Source organism: Salvelinus namaycush, chromosome 15 (genome assembly GCF_016432855.1).
Source record: "Salvelinus namaycush isolate Seneca chromosome 15, SaNama_1.0, whole genome shotgun sequence".
Taxonomy (NCBI): Eukaryota; Metazoa; Chordata; class Actinopteri; order Salmoniformes; family Salmonidae; genus Salvelinus; species Salvelinus namaycush.
Window position 1 is genome coordinate 25,557,779 of NC_052321.1, and position 15,697 is coordinate 25,573,475.

General features: G+C 42.3%; 1 pseudogene; it reads right to left on the minus strand.

Moving 5' to 3' along the window:
* Window positions 1–1,142: 1,142 nt before the first annotated feature.
* On the minus strand, window positions 1,143–15,165 carry LOC120060358 (annotated as a pseudogene).
* Between the last annotated feature and the right edge of the window lie 532 nt (window positions 15,166–15,697).

Below are 15,697 nucleotides of genomic sequence, written 5' to 3' on the forward strand. Positions count from 1 at the left end.
CTATCCAAAACTACAACCAATTAATTGGAGCATTACCGGAAAAATGGAAGAGGCAAGTGGAAGGGGGAGAAAGTAAGGCACTTGTCTGTCAGCCCTGCATTAAAGACCTAAATTGGTTCAAGAGAATTGTGATAAATAAAAAAGTATACCAGTTTCATTTAAGGACCAAAACATATACAGCTGTGCCATACAGCTTGCAAAATAGTTGTGAAGAGATTTGATGTACCGATTCCATGGCACATGGTTTATGAACTGATACACAATGACACTGGATTCAAAACCGTCCCAGCTCTGCAGATGTTGCTGCAAAGAGACAGAATCATTCGATCATTTGTTTTGGTACTGTCCTTATGTAGGTTGTTTTTAGTTACAGGTTCTGGAATGGCTGAAGAATTGAAACATTTACCTGGAGCTAACTCTGCAAATAGCACTGCTGGGTGATTTGAAAAGTCCTAGTCAGTCAATCGATCAATAATACTCTTAGCAAAAATGTTCATCTTTAATTTACAATCTGTAGAAACTATGAGAACAGAAAGGTTCAGAAGTTTTGTGAAACATCACAGCACAGTTGAAACATATGGCAAATACAAATCAAACTGGATGGTCTTCAGAGATAGATGGGAGGGGTTGAGGGTAGCTGAAGGATGGGACTAAAAACAAAAGATAACTAATGTAAAATATACTGTGTCTGTAAATGTATATAGTATGTATAAGCTGGAAATAGAAGCCTAAGTGTTGTTGTCCATTAGTTTACTCCAATTAGGATAGGGGTGGTAGGGTTAGGGGAAAATAATAAATAAAAAGTGCTCAACCCTAGGTTCTCCCATTGATATATATATTTTTAATTAGCAGACCTGTACACAAACTCATTGGTCATGTGTGATGAGTACAGACAATGTAGAAAATCATTGGGCAGAGGTTGTGTTCCTTTGTGTAATGGTCTGTTTCTTCTACAGTAAAATGTTTACAGTCCCTCACACAGAGGAAGAGGGGGCAGTAGAGCACATCTGCACCTCCTCCTCCCAGCATGAACGGCTGCCATTCTTCTGCCTTTTTTGGTCTGGAGCCACAGCTCTGTTCAGTAATGAAGATAATAGCACACCGTAAGTTAAAGGAAACATATCACAGTACAAGCAAGGCAGTAGGAAGGATAGTACGGTGTTTATTTTGCAGAGGGTGATGCTGTAACGAGGCTGAGACAAAACACCATCTCCCAAACAAAGTGCAAAACAAATATAAAAATATGTTTAGAAACAAACTGAAGAGAGAAACTGGGTAGTAATGGGAGATTATAACCATCAATTGGAAATAAGGTAGTATTATTTCAATCCTGAATGATGCAAGAAGATATCGGTGGCATGATAAGAGTGATTGTACATGACAGACTAAGAGCAAATCTCTCAGACAGCTCTCCACAGCCCTGTGTAGAGACCCTCAGCAATCAGCTACCTATTAATAAAATCCTATTTAGCTTTCTCTTCCCTCCCTCTGTGACAATGTTTGAGTATGTGTGGGTACGTGTGTATGCACGCATTCATCAAAGTCCACGGAAGACTAAAACAGCAGCAATTTCTCAATCACGTCTCTCCCGAAGAGGATGTCGAATGAAATGTAGAGTTTTAGCTGAGCAGGGGAGAGGAAGGGAAATACAGTAAATCAGTCTGTGAGCAGAGGTTAGGACCCAAGTCACCAGCACTGCATTTAGATCTTGGAGTTCCCCTGACATAGCCTCCTAGACCAACAGTATCTACAACCTCCAGCAGTCAGTCCTCTACACCCGGGGTTTGGTGGCAAAGGTGAGGTAGCCTGTGTGCCCTGCCATCTCGCTGGGGGGGCATAGTTGTCTTAGAGAACAGAGGTGTTGCTAGGGACTGGGGTGTCGGTGGGGATCTCCAGGGGCCGGTCAGTACCAAAGTCTGGTAGGGGGAGCATGATGGTGCGCACGTCATGCACCTTCAGCAGAACCACCAGAGTGCTGATCGCCTCGAAACCATCATCAGCCAGCGTCTCACACGTACGTCTTCTGCACCTGCTCAATACATGGGGAGGAGCACACACATGTCCCCCTGCAGAGGGAGAGAGAAAATGAGACAGGGGGATTACAGGATGGAGACAAAGGGTAAATAAGGGTAAAAAACAAAAACAAGATGGAGTCAATTATTCTGTCTGAATCTCACACACTTTGCTTCTAGGCGATTTCTATGTAAACGTCCTAGGTTTGGTATATTCATCCCTAATGGAGAATCCTCTAGCTATGTTTAAGAGATTCAGAAAACAGGTTTAGAGAGCAGAAACACTCGGCTCCTGACTTGGATTCCAATGTTGGAATCAAAAACGTATATTTACAAAGTCATTAATATATATATATATTCTTTTTTACATCCATCCACAACAATGTAATCTCAGTTAAGTCTTGCATAATTGGTCAGCTGTTCGATTAAGTTCTGGGTCCACATTTATTAAGAGAAGACAAAGATGCTAAAACGAGGAGCTCCACCCTCGCTCTTTGCAAGTTATGGGCCAGCCTATGGGCCGAATGTCCCCTCCCAAAATTCTAAAGACGTGATACACCTACGAAAAATAGGGCCTTGTCCAAATAACCAGTGACGAAATACCCAAGCACCGGAACTATTGCTGCTTGTTATCCATCGGTGCCCATAGTATAACTTCTTATGGCTGCAGGGGCAGTATTGAGTAGCTTGGATGAAAGGTGCACAGAGGTGCACAGAGTAAACAGCCTGCTCCTATGTCATAGTTGCTAATATATGCATATTATTATTAGTATTGGATAGAAAACACTCTGAAGTTTCTAAAACTGTTTGAATTATGTCTGTGAGTATAACAGAACTCATATGGCAGGCAAAAACCTGAGAAGTTCCACTTCCTGTTTGGATATTTTCTGGGGGTGCCAGATTTTCAACCAAGCTCTCATTGAAAATACAGAGAGATATGGATGGGTTTTCACTTCCTACGGCTTCCACTAGATGTCAACAGTCAATAGAACTTTGTCTGATGACTCTAATGTGAAGGGGGGGGGCCGAAGGAGACAGGAATGAGTAATCACTTCCATGAGGTGCCCACGCATTGAACTGGCGCGTTCATGTGAGAGGGAGCTCAGTTCCATCGGTCAATTGAAGTCAATGTAATTCTCCGGTTGGAACGTTATTCAAGATGTATGTTAACAACATTCTAAATATTGATTCAGTACATCGTTTGACATGTTTCTACTGACTGTAACAGAACTTTTGGACATTTTGTGACGTTATAGTGGACGCGCTTTGAGACTTTGGTTAGGGCGTTTGGTAAACAATTTGAAAGTAGCTAATTGGACATAAATAACGGACATTATCGAACAAATCAAGCATTTATTGTGGACCTGGGATTCCTAGGACTGCATTCTGATGAAGTTCATCAAAGGTAAGGAAACATTTATCATGTATTTTCTGGTTTCTGTTGAGTCCAACATGGCGGCTAATTTGGCTATTGTTCTGAGCTCCGTCTCAGATTATTGCATGATTCATTTTTCCGTAAAGTTATTTTTTATTTTAATTTTAAATCTGACACAGCGGTTGCATTAAGGAGAGGTATATCTATAATTCCATGTGTATAACTTGTATTATCATCTACATTTATGAGTATTTATGTTGAAACGATGTGGCTAAGCAAAATCACTTGATGTTTTTGGAACTAGTGAATGTAACGCGCCAATGTAAACTCAGATTTTTTTGTTATAAATATGAACTTTATCAAACAAAACATGCATGTATTGTGTAACATGAAGTCCTATGAGTGTCATCTGATGAAGATAATCAAAGGTTAGTGATTAATTCTCTCTCTATTTCTGGTTTTTGTGAAAGCTATCTTTCGCTGGAAAAATGGCTGTGCTTATTGTGGTTTTGTGGTGACCTAACATAATCGTTTGTAGTGCTTTCGCTGAAAAGCATATTTGAAATCGGACACTTGTGGGATTAACAACAAGATTACCTTTAAAATGATATAAGACACATGAATGTCTGAGGAATTTTATGAGATTTCTGTTGTTTGAATTTCGCGCCCTGCACTATCACTGGCTGTTGTCATATCGATCCCGGTAGCGAGATTGCAGCCATAAGAAGTTAAACCCAACATTTCTCCAAGTCTCTCCATCATTGTAAAGCCTTAGTTATTTTGTTGCTTTGAGAGTCATTTCTGAAGATTTTTTATTTCATGTGATTAGTGACTTATTTACATCTTTCCCTCAGCCCTGTTACGTCAACTGAACTCGTTTTAATATGGTGAAACTTGTTTTTCCCCCCAGAAGAAACATTGAACATCTAATAGTCAAATAGAGTAAAAGCAGGTGAAAACGGTTCTACTCTTTTTGTCCATTTTCTAGTGTTTTGTGGTAGAAAACTGAGCAGGTCGAGTATAACACAGTTTGGCCTGGAAAGGCAGTGTAGGTTCAGTGGAGGGGGTATCGAGAGTACAGCCAAGGAGTAACAACCCTGTTACTTTGTCACTTAAAACAGACGCCTCACAAGTCCTCAACTGGCAGCTTCATTAAATAGTACCCGCAAAACACCAGTCTCAGCGTCAACAGTGAAGAGGCGACTCCGGGATGCTGGCCTTCTAGGCAGAGTTCCTCTGTCTAGTGTCTGTTCTTTTGCCCATCTTAATCTTTTCTTTGTATTGGCCAGTCTGAGATATGGCTTTTTCTTTGCAACTCTGCATCCCAGAGTCGCCTCTTCACTGTTGACGTTGAGATTGGTGTTGTGGGTACTATTTAATGAAGCTGCCAATTGGACTTGATGCATATGTTTCTCAAACTAGACACTAATGTACTTGTCCTCTTGCTTAGTTGTGCACCGGGGCCACCCACTCTTTCTATTCTGGTTAAAGCCAGTTTGAAGTGTTCTGTGAAGGGAGTAGTACACAGCGTTGTATGAGATCTTCAGTTTCTTGGCAATTTCTAGCATGGAATAGCCTTCATTTCTCAGAACAAGAATAGACTGACGAGTTTCAGAAGAAAGTTCCTTTGTTTCTAGCCCTTTTGAGCCTGTAATCAAACCCACAAATGCTGATGCTCCAGACACTCAACTAGTCTAAAGGCCAGTTTTATTGCTTCTTGAAATCAGCACAACCGTTTTCAGCTGTGCTAACATAATTGCAAAGGGTTTTCTAATGATCAAATTAGCCTTTTAAAATTATAAACTTGGAGTAGCTAACACAATGTGCCACTGGAACATAGGCGTGATGGTTGCTGATAATGGGCCTCTGAACGCCTATGTAGATATTCCATTTTTTAAAAAACAGCCGTTTCCAGCTACAATAGTCATTTACAACGTTAAATGTCTACACTGTATTTCTGATCAATTTTATGTTAACCTGTTTGGGCTGAAGGGGCAGTATTGAGTAGCCAGATAAAAGGTGCCCATTTCAAACGGCCTCGTACTCAATTCTTGCTCGTACAATATGCATATTATTATTACTATTGGATAGAAAACACTCTCTAGTTTCTAAAACCGTTTGAATTATATCTGTGAGTCAAACAGAACTCATTTGGCACAAACTTCCTGACCAGGAAGTGGAAAGTCTGAAATCGGGGCTCTGTTCTACTTCCTGCCTATAAAATGGGCATGATACGTAAGAGTATACGTGCACTTCATAGACCTTCCCCTGGATGTCAAGAGGCGGTGAGAGAAGAAATTTAGTGTTTATCTTGGTCTGAAGTGGAATACAAGCTCTTTGTATGACGTGTCCGCCCATTTCCTGTTTTCTGGAGAGCGCGAAGGGGGACTTGGATTTGCCTTCTGTTTAGCTGCCGTTATAGGCGACTAATATCTCCGGCTTTGATTTTATTTGATACATGTGACCATATCATCGTAAAGTATGTTTTTCAATATAGTTTCATCAGATTATTGAAAATTTTTCGGGAGTTTTGCCGTGTTCCGTTCTCTTCCGTTTGTTGACATGGAGAGCTTCGAGCCACTTGGCTAGTGTGCTTGCTAAATCGAGAGGGAAAATGGACGTTCTAAATCCAAACAACGATTGTTCTTGACAAAGGACACCTTGTCCAACATTCTGATGAAAGATCAGCAAAAGTAAGAAACATTTTATGATGCTATTTCATATATCTGTCGTACATGTGAACTAGTCGACGACGCCAAACGTTTGGGTACTCTAGCTATACCAAAGCTGCATATCGTAATGAAGTTATTTTTTAGAATTCTAACACTGCGATTTCATTAAGAACTAATGGATCTATCATTTCCTATACAACATGTATTTTTTAGTTATGTTTATGAATAGCTATTTGGTCAGAATATGTGTCAGAAAAAGTGTCAGAAAAATATCGTTGCTGTTTAGACGTTGTGGAAAAAGTAGCTAAGTTAGCACAATGTGTAACCACTGATTTCAGCTCTAAATATGCACATTTTCGAACAAAACATAAGTGTATGTATAACCTGATGTTATAGGACTGTCATCTGATGAAGAATATCAAGGTTAGTCAAAAAATATATATCTTTTACTGGTTTGTTACGATCGCTAACTTTTACTGCTGGGAAATGGCTTGTCTTTCTGGCTATTGTGGTAAGCTAATATAACGCTATATTGTGTTTTCGCTGTAAAACACTTAATAAATCGGAAATATTGTCTGGAATCACAAGATGCCTGTCTTTCATTTGCTGTACACTATGTATTTTTCAGAAATGTTTTATGATGAGTAATTAGGTATTTGACGTTGGTGTCTGTAATTATTATGGCTGCTTTCGGTGCAATTTCTGATTGTAGCTGCAATGTAAACTATGATTTATACCTGAAATATGCACATTTTTCGAACAAAACATAGATTTATTGTATAACATGTTATAAGACTGTCATCTGATGAAGTTGTTTGTTGGTTAGTTTGGTTGGTTCTTGGTTAGTTAGGTTGGCTTTGTGCATGCTACCTGTGCTGTGAAAAATGTCTGTCCTTTTTTTGTATTTGGTGGTGAGCTAACATAAATATACGTGCTGTTTTCGCTGTAAAACATTTTAAAAATCGGACATGTTGGCTGGATTCACAAGATGTGTACCTTTCATTTGCTGTATTGGACTTGTTAATGTGTGAAAGTTAAATATTTAAAAAATATATATTTTGAATTTCGCGCCCTGCACTTGAGCTGGCTGTTGTCATAAGTGTACCGACGTCGGGCTTGCAGCCAGAAGAAGTTAATTTAAAATGTACAATATCTTTTGGGTTTTTCTTTCAAAAACAAGGTCATTTCTAAGTAACCCCAAACTTTTGAACGGTAGTGTGTGTATGATTCTCATTGAAAGCAGGTCTAAGACGTGGTAGATCTATTGTATGTGGATTATATCTATGCTTCCCGTGCTTTTTTTACAAACAGCTGAAAATACAAACATTTTGATTATGGAAAATATTTCACAGCAGTTTAGACGGTACAATGATTCTCTACACTATACTTGCTTGTTGTCACATGCTAAAATTCTAATAGTTCACTTAATTTGAGTAACCAGGAAATGGCGGCGCGATTTCTGAAAAGTGCATCTTTAATAGGCACTTAATATTTATTTTTAATTTAACCTCGAGATGGGAAAGCATGTTTATGGAATTGAACATGTGCTCTTATGAAATAATGTTAAAATTAGGTGAAATAAAGTAATATTTTTAAGGCACCAAATTGATGGAACGACCCATTTATGTTTACATAGTCTGCGCACACAAGAGTTTAACAAGATATTGACCCAATCATAAACATTTCATTGTTCTTGTGTGTTATGTTGAACACAAAAGCAAGTCAATCATTTTAAAATGCTATACATATAACATCAGTGTTTAGTAACAGAAGAACACATGGCAATTTTTCACTGGTTGCTCAAGAAGCATTGTAATTGCTATGATGATGACCCTTGTTGACCAGTGGTTGATTGAGAGAAGCAGAAGAGGTGGAGCTAGTGGTGATCAGGCAGTCAACAACACTGATCCAGGGAGTGTGTGAAAGCTATTGTTCAAGATATTTGACAACTAACTAGTCAAAATATATCTGCGGCCAGGCAGCCGTGAAACTGACAAAGGCAGAGAGGTCAGTAACACAAACACGGTTGGGCCAATTATCTCATCTTCAAGTAGGGACATTGTGTGTGTTGTGTGGCCAGGTCTAAATCAGGTTAAGAGGGTTGTGTAGGGACAGATGGAGTAAAAGGGGTTGGAGCAGAACAAGTGCAGTGGGAGAGAGAGGGACAGGTCTGCCACTCATGAGCAGTGGTGTAAAGTACTTAAGTAAAAAAATATTTTTTTGGGGGGGTAATCTGTACTTTACAACTTATTTTTGACTACTTTTACTTCACGACATTCCTTAACAAAATATTGTACTTTTTACTCTACATTTTCATTGACACCCAAAAGCACTCGTTACAATTTGAATGCTTAGCAGGACAGGGAAAAAAAGTCCAATTCACACACCTGGTCATCCCCCTCCTGCCTCTGATCTGGCAGACTCACTAAACCGACATGCTTTGTTTGTAAAGGATGTCTCATTGTGAACCTCTTTCAGTAAATGTAAAAAACGGTACCATCTGGTTTGCTTAATAAGGAATTTGACATGATTTATACTTAAGTACATTTTAGCAATTCTATTTACTTTTGATATTAAGTATATTTTAAACCAAATACTTTTATTCAAGTAGAATTTTACTGGGTGACTTTTACTTGAGTAATTTTCTGTTAAGGTATCTTTACTTTTACTCAAGTATGACAAGTAGGTACTTTTTCCACCACTGCTCATGAGTTTAGTTTACTAGGATCACAGCAGATCCACTTAACCCAGGATCACCTCCTCCTCTGGCCAAAACCTGGACATGCAACACTCAGGCTCCAGGGAGAAGAATGTGTGTGTGTGTGTGTGTGTGTGTGTGTGTGTGTGTGTGTGTTTGTGTTTCTATGGTGACAAGGAATCAGTGACAGGACCAGTGTTGAACTTCACAGAACTGAAAGAGCCGAGGCAGAACGTGTGTACGAATACATGAGTAGAATCAAACGCACAAGACTATGCATGCGTTTCCACTGAGATAATGCATCCAGAGAAAGCCTACACACATCATTAACTAACATCCAAGAATGTGTGCAAACTGCAAAGGATTTCCCTCTAAATACAAGCCCCACGGCAGGGGATGAGAGCAGCTTGCCAAGATATCTTCATTAACCTGGAGAGACTGAGTAAAGCATGCAGCCTAAATCACACACCTATTACAGAAGCCCAGGTCTCACTGTGAGAAGACTTGATTGTAGATTTAACAGTGTAGGAACAGTGAGGTGGCTTTTTAGCCTTACAAGTCCAACAAGCAACACAAGCAGACATTTACTAGTAAGTGCCAAACACACACACCAAAGTAGAATAAAAGTAAGATTTTAGACAAGCACTCACAAAAAAACAATCTTTCTAATCTTGGAAATGTGGGATCTCTTAGATAGCGGACGTTCCATTGACAAATAAGAGCAGCATTTCCCATGCTAGACAGCTCTAAAGACTCCCCCATTGGCCCCACGTCTCCTGGAAGGAGCGGGGGGTTTGGTCTGTGCCAGGATACAGGGTCTTCGGAGCACAGCTTCTCTAAATAAAAAGGGGCAGGCCACTGGCCAATTTTTTTAAAGAATTAGTGGGGGAAAAAAGAAGAAATTCTCCACATTCTGCCCCTTACCCTGGTTCTCAGATAGCATGACCAAATTTAAAGCAGGGAAAGGAAAACACACGTTTATTATTAGTGGTTATACAAGCTCTGTGCAGGAGCATGTGAAGGTCACAGGGGCAGTATAATTGACTGGTCAACTGCTGGATACCCTCGGCTGAAGCACAGAGACACAGCTCCATAGTGTTCAGTCCTCTAGAGTGAATGAGAGTGAGATGGGGAAAGGGGGATACTTAGTCAGTTATACAACTGAATGCATTCAACTGAAATGTGTCTTCCGCATTTAACCCAACCCTTTAATCGACATCAACGGCACCCGGGGAACAATGGGTTAACTGCCTTTGCTCATCGGCAGAACGACATACACTGCTCAAAAAAATAAAGGGAACACTTAAACACAATGTAACTCCAAGTCAATCACACTTCTGTGAAATCAAACTGTCCACTTAGGAAGCAACACTGATTGACAATAAATTTCACATGCTGTTGTGCAAATGGAATAGACAAAAGGTGGAAATTATAGGCAATTAGTAAGACACCCCCAAAAAAGGAATGGTTCTGCAGGTGGTGACCACAGACCACTTCTCAGTTCCTATGCTTCCTGGCTGATGTTTTGGTCACTTTTGAATGCTGGCGGTGCTTTCACTCTAGTGGTAGCATGAGACGGAGTCTACAACCCACACAAGTGGCTCAGGTAGTGCAGTTCATCCAGGATGGCCCATCAATGCGAGCTGTGGCAAAAAGGTTTGCTGTGTCTGTCAGCGTAGTGTCCAGAGCATGGAGGCCCTACCAGGAGACAGGCCAGTACATCAGGAGACGTGGAGGAGGCCGTAGGAGGGCAACAACCCAGCAGCAGGACCGCTACCTCCGCCTTTGTGCAAGGAGGTGCACTGCCAGAGCCCTGCAAAATGACCTCCAGCAGGCCACAAATGTGCATGTGTCAGCATATGGTCTCACAAGGGGTCTGAGGATCTCATCTCGGTACCTAATGGCAGTCAGGCTACCTCTGGCGAGCACATGGAGGGCTGTGCGGCCCCACAAAGAAATGCCACCCCACACCATGACTGACCCACCGCCAAACCGGTCATGCTGGAGGATGTTGCAGGCAGCAGAACGTTCTCCACGGCGTCTCCAGACTCTGTCACGTCTGTCACATGTGCTCAGTGTGAACCTGCTTTCATCTGTGAAGAGCACAGGGCGCCAGTGGCGAATTTGCCAATCTTGGTGTTCTCTGGCAAATGCCAAATGTCCTGCGCGGTGTTGGGCTGTAAGCACAACCCCCACCTGTGGACGTCGGGCCCTCATACCACCCTCATGGAGTCTGTTTCTGACCGTTTGAGCAGACACATGCACATTTGTGGCCTGCTGGAGGTCATTTTGCAGGGCTCTGGCAGTGCACCTCCTTGCACAAAGGCGGAGGTAGCGGTCCTGCTGCTGGGTTGTTGCCCTCCTACGGCCTCCTCCACGTCTCCTGATGTACTGGCCTGTCTCCTGGTAGGGCCTCCATGCTCTGGACACTACGCTGACAGACACAGCAAACCTTTTTGCCACAGCTCGCATTGATGTGCCATCCTGGATGAACTGCACTACCTGAGCCACTTGTGTGGGTTGTAGACTCCGTCTCATGCTACCACTAGAGTGAAAGCACCGCCAGCATTCAAAAGTGACCAAAACATCAGCCAGGAAGCATAGGAACTGAGAAGTGGTCTGTGGTCACCACCTGCAGAACCATTCCTTTTTTGGGGGTGTCTTACTAATTGCCTATAATTTCCACCTTTTGTCTATTCCATTTGCACAACAGCATGTGAAATTTATTGTCAATCAGTGTTGCTTCCTAAGTGGACAGTTTGATTTCACAGAAGTGTGATTGACTTGGAGTTACATTGTGTTGTTTAAGTGTTCCCTTTATTTTTTTGAGCAGTGTATTTTTACCTTGTCAGCTCGGGGATTCGATCTAGCAACCTTTCGGTTACAGGCCCAACGCTCCTACCTGTCAGGCTACTGGCGGGACTCAAGTCTCTAAGACTGGAACAGAGGGAAATAAATTGTGCCTTGCCTAAAGGAGACTCATGCAACCTCTCCCTACAGCACATAACCCTGTATGGTCATGGGACTGATTCTATATCCAGATATCTGGCTGTGTGCGCGCGTGTGTGTGTGTGTGTGTGTGTAACGGGGAGTCGGATAGCTAAAGAGGAATATGCAGAAGTGAAACCATAAAAGGGAGGAGTGAAACATCTACTGCAGGAGAAAATGTAGGAAAGGGTGCTGGAGTCTTTGCATTGTTGCTAGTCCATGTGCCACATTCCATTTCTTATGGAGGCTTCCGTTTAATAAGATTATCAGTTTATGGGCCTCAGGATTATAAAAATCAACTCAATCTTTTACAAAGCAGTTTATAAACCAGTGATCCAAAGTAAGTAACTGTACTATGCTAGGGTTATGTGAATAATAGCCCTGATATATTCTACCCATGTCCCACCTTCAGCCCACGAACACACACGCTCGCACAGAGACTGACCACCCAACTAAGCCACCAACTTGTCCAGGCTTGCCCCCACTGCACCATGGGCCCTGGTCTCCACAGAGAACACTGCATGCTCTTTAATCAGGTCACTTTATTCTGCGTCCGTGTGACAAGGAAGAAACAAACAGGGAGGAACATATGCGAGCCAAGGACACATTTAATAAGCGCTCTGCTGACCCAGATCAATACGGAAGAGTGCACTGCACTGCCAGGAACAAAGGCTTGCTGGGATTTCAGAGTGGACAGGCCAAAGTCATGTTATTGGGACCAAGTTTTGGCTTACTCCACACACACTCTCGTGTCTTACCCTGCCTCTTCATGGCAATCTTGGCATGTTGGACAGCCTCCCATGGTGAGGGGATGTCACCCTCCATGCAGATGTCCTGGTTACGGACGGTAGCCTACGCGGTGCTCCCTGAACTCCTCCGCCACCGTCTCAGCATGCTGCTGGTGGAACTCGTGTGCAGGTGGCCCGTGGGCGCAGGATAGCGTGGGACAGAGACCTGCTGCCCGTACCTACAACCACAAAACAAACAGGGAATGGGTTAAGAGAGGGTATGCGACTAGTGGCAGTGTCATAGATGGCTGACGTTTTCACAACGGGAAATACGTCAAAAACAGATCAATACCATTTTCATGTCATATTCCATCAACGTGTCTGATATACAGTACATGTTAGAGAGTTTGTGTAGTTGTGCAAACATCAAAATAGTAATCAAATATTGGACTGTACATCATACTATATGACCACAATACTTTCTGTTGTCTGATTGCGTCTGAAGCGATCTTGTGACATGTGGTTAGTGCAGGGGGACATGGTGATGGGCTACAGTGACCCTTTCTCCTCCCCCTCCTCACATTGCATCACTGCTGCTTTTGTTCTCATTGCAACAATGGGTGCAATGTTTACCCCACAGCGGCACATTGACTTGCTGAACGCCACGTCGTTTGACCGACCGGATGACTGACGTCAGAGCCAGGGGCACAGACAAGTGCCTGGTAACTACTTACTGCATGTAATCTGATGCTGTGTGTGGGTAGTATTACTGCATGGTAAGCCATTTCCCAGGATTTGTAGTTTACTCCCCAATTTCATTCACAACTCTGCTCCAGTGTGTGTGATGTTCTACTATGACAATCCTTAAGCACTAATGGGGATAGCTTCAAATCGCAAGTATCCAAAACATCCAGTCACCTTCCTTGGTAAAATCAAGCAGGAACATTCCCTCAGTGTACACGTGAAGGCCTACGCATGGAGTGCACTGAGGACACATTACTTACATATTCAACTGTAAAAAAAAAAGAAAAATATTAAGTATCATATATCACACACATACTACCGGTCAAAAGTTTTAGGACACCTAATCATTCAAGAGTTACTTTCTTTTTATATCTCAGGACAAATTAGTTAGCTAGCCAAATTGCCATGAATGTTTAATGCTTTTCGACAGTGCTCCCAGTCTAGTCAGCATGTAATCCTGGCAGCAGGATGGAGCCTGGTCAGCGGGCAGCAAAGAGGGAAGAAATTAAAAATGAGAAGCAGCAGAACATAACAGGAGACCTTGTGCTTGCGCTAGCCTGCTGAACTTCAGTGCAATCTAGCCGCAAGGTGACTCCTCTAGTGACTGAATTCTCCCTACAACACACTCAGAACAGCCAACTGATAATCACCTATCACTGCCCATTTACATTGCTCATTCCCAAAGTCACTCAAAACAAAATAAGTCACCCCTGATATTAGTAAGTGCTTATCAGCAGATAGGCTCATTGCAACACTGCAGGACATGTTGCAGCTCCCCATTATGCCAGGGAGGGCGAGTGGGGGCTGACCAAACAGTTTGTTCATCGATACGCTATCTTGAGTCGGCACACACGTTTACCGATGTTCCATCAATAACCCGCCTGACTGGGAAGGAACAGAACAGCAGTTAAGCATGATGAAGCACTGCAGCAAGAGCAGCCGTCTGCCTCCAGATACTCCTAGCCAGGCACGTACACACGGCCAAGGCTGCAGCAGCCATCCATTAACCACCCACACACAATCACTTTACTTCTGAAATGAATTAAACCGGTGGACACTCCTTACTTGGGGAGATTTCTAGATGGTACTACTGTGGTGTTCCATCTCACGTCTAGTTCAGATCATTCTCATAACTGACCGCTTTACTGAATTTGTCAAGAGAGAAAGTTGGAAGTAGAATTTGACACCTGTGGGCACTCTAAGTCTAAGAAATGGGATGTAAAACTCTACACGGTGTGTCCCAGTGAAAACAGAGATCAACGGCTTTCTTCAAAGGTAGATAATCATGACAACTTGACATGTGTCATCAAAAGCCAAGTGTGATGTTGTCCCCTCCACTTAGCTCGAGAGCTTTCACTAACTGGCCCCTCTGTTACAAGAATCATTGGTATCACATTTAGCCTTTTGTTGTTGAGTGCGTGGTTTCCCACTAGTCTATGACACATTCCTCCTCCAGGTCTTCCCTCTGTGACCCTCTCCTACAGGGACATGAAACATGCAATCCATACTGTATGCGTATGTCATATGCTAAGCAGTTATTCTGTGAAAACGGTGACGTTTGGGAAAGTTTCAAATGATTCATGTCCTCAGATAAAGTAGCTTACACAAAGTTGGAAATCAGCGGGTTTTGTCCCTCTCACCGGATTCACAGACAGAGCCAGGCTTGAGCTCCAGCATCATGGTAATGTTGGCAATGTCTGTTGTGTAGAGTATCTTGGTGCAGTGGGGCAGGTTGAGGGTCCACAGCTCAGGGGTGGGGTGCAGCACAGCACATAGACCAGGTGACCATTGTGCCAAAGCGCTGGCCTATCAGGTCCTTGGAGTGGCAAATGACTCCATAGCGTGTCTGGGAACCCTGCTGCACCCTGACTGGCATCACTGAGTCATAACCCAGGAAGATGGCAACATCACCCTCCTGGATAAACTCTGAATACTCTACAAAACTCATGTCTTCTATCACAGGGGTCTACAAGGGGGAACCAAGGTAAAGAGGTCCAGATGTTATCACCACAAAGACCATCAAAAAGAAACTAGTGAACATTTCCCCCATGATAAACATTACACTTTTCACAAATGCATAAAAATACAAGTTTGCGGAATGTATTGGGCGACATAGCTGTGTTTAGCTAAAAATCAGTTCTGCCTCCTGTAGTTAGGTGGTCTGGACATCAAAATCCCTCCAATGGGTTTGTTTATTTTCATACTCATTAGAATACTTGCACGTGCGAGTTGTATATTTTGTTTTAAAAACAAGTATCATTTAAATCTAAACGGCCGCTGTTTATTTTCGAATTAGAACAGTGGAGAAACTTTACTTCAGTTATTTGACTGCCTCCACCTAAAAACAGCCACAACCATGGAGGAAATGTAAGTGAAAAACAGTTTGCTCATTTTAAAATTACATACCTAGCTAAGACATGTTAGGAAATTAACAAATCTAGTTAGGTTACTAAATTGCATTTTTCATCGTTAGCTAGCTT